This window comes from Moschus berezovskii, chromosome 9 (assembly GCF_049115385.1).
Source record: "Moschus berezovskii isolate FMDL1 chromosome 9, NW_MosBer_1.0, whole genome shotgun sequence".
Classification (NCBI taxonomy): domain Eukaryota; kingdom Metazoa; phylum Chordata; class Mammalia; order Artiodactyla; family Moschidae; genus Moschus; species Moschus berezovskii.
This window is the reverse complement of record NC_142468.1, coordinates 39,044,860-39,049,194: the sequence shown is the minus strand read 5'-3', so window position 1 is coordinate 39,049,194 and position 4,335 is coordinate 39,044,860.

Here is a 4,335-nt window from a genome sequence, read left to right as displayed (position 1 = left end):
AACCCTTTGGCAATGGCGGGCTTCTCGGTCTGTAGACATGAGACTTGCACAGGCTTGCAGGCACTCAGCTGCATTGGTGGGACAAATGCTGAGCCAGCGGGGCCAATATTCCTGCAGTTTCTGCAGTCCCTTGAAAACCAGCAGTTCTTTATGCTTGTTTCCTCAGCTGCCCCTGGAGTTCTGAATGTACCAACTTCCCAGTTTTCCAGGAGCTGATAAACCTTTTCAGTAAAGAGCCAGCTAGTAAATATTTTAGCCTTTGAGGCCCACATGCAGTCCCTGTCACAACTGCTCCCCTCTGCCACGATAGTGCAAAAGCAGCCTGAGACCAGAGGGACATGAAGGAAGATGGCTGTGCTCTAATAAAACTTTACTTATAAATATGGGCAGTGGGCTGAGTCTGGCTCACAGGTCATAGTTTGCAAACCTCTGCAATTTTTAGTTCCTTTCTGCCTGCAGTATTTATATAGTGGTTTCTTTTTGCCCGACTGATACCGTCTCCTAAATATTCATGAATTTTTCCCCTCCTCTCCTCCCTTGGTGCCTTAATTTAAGCCCTCCCATCCCTTGTTGAAGCTACTTGGTCCTGGCCTTGGTCAGTCTGTCTGGAGTCTTTTCCTAAATCCATAGCTCACCCACGCTGCTACAGTCCCCTGTCATTCACATGTAAACTCCCTCAATAGCTCTGCATTTCTTTTATGTTGTGTCAGCTGCCTCAACAGGAAGCAGATGACAGGGTCAAGTCAGGATAATTCACAATGAGCTTATGTACAAAGGTGAGCCAAGCTGGAGGAACTGCAGGCATGGTGCAGTCCCCCGGGACTCGTAACCAGGAAGCTGTTTCCACCCTTGTCCCTGCCGGGATGGGTCCTGGGAGGGGCCATCAAACCCAAAAGGAAAGCGGGGCTTCTCCAGTCATCCTCTGAAACCAGATTTGTAGGCTTTGTTTTCAATTTGATTTTTTTTAAATCTAATTCTTCTCAGACTAGTTCTTCTGTAAAATACAATAAAAGATTATTAGAAAAAAATAAAATTTGAAAACACACATAAAATACAAGCCCCAATTTTTTATTATTAGATTCAACAGGTAACAGATATAAAATATCTCTGTCAAATTGCTATAAAAGTTTATAAACTCTCTCAATTTCTGTTCTTATCACAGGGCCAAGATAGGCCCTCCAGGAGAGAGGCAGAGGAGTTAGTGCCCCAACCCTACTCCTTACTCATCTCTCACTCCCAACACCTACCAACCCCCACTGGTCAAACCCAACCAGAAACCAGACAGCAGGGAAGATCGTTCACACCGCCTGCACCGGGCAGCCTCCCAGGGCAGAGAGCAGGATGCAGAATGCACACGGTGGGCCGGAGAAACAAAAAGCAACGTCAGAGATCCCAGCCCAAGGTACCCCAGAATCCCATATTCCACCCTGTCTTCTTCCTGCCATCCAATATTCTTCCTGCCCAAACCAAATTACCCATATTCCCACAGCCCCCACCCACATCCCTGTACTGTTCCTCACGCCTGGAAGTTTCTACTCCTCTGCTCCTGGCCAAGTCTCCCTCATGCCTCAGGACCATAGAGGTGATCATGGGCTAGGGTACGCAAACATTTGTCCATCAGGCTCCTTCTTTAAGTAGCAAACCCCACTTCCCTACATAAGAAGTAGGCACACGGCCAAAATTTAGTTGGTTCGTTCACTTAACAAATACTTACTGAGAATTTAGTATGTGCTGTTCTGGGTCATAGTGTACTGCTGCTGCTGCTGCTAAGTCGCTTCAGTCGTGTCTGACTCTGTGTGACCCCGTAGACGGCAGCCCATCAGGCTCCCCCGTCCCTGGGATTCTCCAGGCAAGAACACTGGAGTGGGTTGCCATTTCCTTATACAATGCATGAAAATGAAAAGTGAAAGTGAAGTCGCTCAGTTGTGTCCGACTCTTCGCGACCCCATGGACTACAGCCCACCAGGCTCCTCCATCCATGGGATTTGCCAGGCAAGAGTACTAGAGTGGGGTGCCATTGCCTTCTCAGCTAGGTACTGCTAATACAGCACTGAACAAAAGAGCACTCGTTCAGATAGGGGAAACACTTGTTTATTGACTGGTAATCATAATTATGGGCTTCCCCAATGGCTCAGTGGGTAAAGAATCTGCCTGCAAGGCAGGAGCCACAGGACCAATCCCTAGGTGAGGAAGATCCCCTGGAGGGGGAAATGGCAACCCACCTCACTATTCTCGCCTGAAAAATCCCATGGACAGAAGAGCCTGGTGGGCTACAGTTTAAAGGGTCACAAAGAGTCGGACACGACTGAACGACTATGCACACAATCATAATCCGCCCCCAGAACTGGGCTATTGACGTTTGGAAAGCCCTGTTCTTTGTTCCACTAGGGAGGCCAAGCCAAGAGGACATGCATGTAGCCCTCCTCCCTGGCCACAGTGAGAAAGCATATCAGTCACAGAGAGTGACTCGGAGGGGAAGAGAATTGAGACGAAAAGAGACACCTTGATTATCTTATGATGCCTAGATCTAGTCAAGCCTGAAGTCTATACCTGAGTTTCCCAGTTACATGGGCCAGTAAGTTCCCCCTTTTTCTTTTAGGCTTATTTGGCTTGGATTTGTGTCACTTGGAACCAAATGAGACCTGGTTAATACAGCGACTCAACTCAAACTTTACCTTCTCCTCAGTATTTTCCCTGAATGCCTGGTGTAAGATGGCACAGTTTGAATGTTATGACCACATACAGATGGGACCTCTAGCTTGACGCTTCATGGAAAGAATCAAACAGAGCTCACAGAGGAAAAGGGCTTGGATTTCTGAATCCCCAGGGGCCTTGAGTATGTTAGATGCCCCCCAAATAACTGTGGAAGCAGCTAATAATGAATTCTTGAGTCAGTGAAGCCCTATAACCAACAGTGTATATCTATCATATGTATTTGTATACCCTGGAGAGACGAATTGACTGATATTAACAGAATGAAACAGGGCCTTCTGTGATCCAAACCTACCAGGGGCCCAGAGAGTTTCCCTGGGTCACACAGCCAATGGGAGGCAGATCCAGGATTCAAATCCAGACAGTCTTGGATCCCAAACATGTATTCTTACCCACTACCCTGCATGGGCTAATCTATAATGCTGACAATTTCCCAACTCTGAAAGTCTGTCACAATAAGGCACAGAGTTGTGGTGGTAACAAGTGACAGAAACTATCTTTCTTGCTAGAATAAGGATGTTGGAGAGCTGTCATGACCCCATTTCTCCCAGACAGGGAGGAATTTCTAGTCTAAGGGCAGGCTGTATTTCTGAGTGCTTCATTCAACTACTAGAGTCAATGACAACAATAATAGCTACAGTCTATGTACCAAACTGCTAAAAGCTGTACTTCAATTCATTTAATGCTTGCATTAGCTCTGTGAAGTAGGGATCATTAACCCACTCTACAGGTGACAAAGTGGTGATTAAAACATGTGAGAGGGATGCTATCAGCAGTCAGTGGGAAAGCCAAGACCCAAATCCTGGTCTATGGCTCCAAATCCTGTGTTCCGTCCATCTGTGCCTCAAGAGATCCGAACCCAGTTTGTGACAGAACAGCTCCAGAGTTCCTGCCTGTCTGCACTTCTGTGGGCCAAGGCGTGGCCCCAAATGGTACCTGAGGGATGCAATTACAGGAGTTTTACTGCATGCAAACATGGAAAATTTTAACTTCATTTAGGGTTGTTCACAGCATACACTCCTCCAGTAAAGTTATTTTTCAAAAATCAATACTGGGGGAGAAAACTGTTCCATATGTCACCATCCATCTTTCTCAGCTGTGTCTTGTGACCTTTCTACCTGCTTCTTGCAAAGTATTGACCTTGACTTTCTCCAGCATAAAGACAAGCAATCTCCTTAACTACTTAGCAGTGAACCTACCCAGAGAGACCTGGTTTTCACTCATCTTTTCAGAAAGTCTTATCTCATCCAAACCATTGCTCTTGATCCTTCCCTCCCTGAAATGATCACAATGAGCTTATCTGAAATGAAAGCTTCATCTGTGGTCTTAGGGCATAAAGGGGGACTTTGCTTTAACATCAGACTAAAGTTATCCTGTGCATGCAAACAATCAGAGGACCCACTCCTAAATGTTACATTACAAAGCCACCTTCCTCAAAAGAACAATATTCCATGTCCTTGACAATTCTACCTTCAGGATTGTTGGAGAATTATACATTTACATATATTTGCTACATTAATTAATTCGCAGTTTTCTCAGCCAGGATAAATGATCTGTACACCTTGAGTAACTTACTCACCAACCTCCTTCTCCTCCCTACAACCAACCACTGGGCCTTCAACA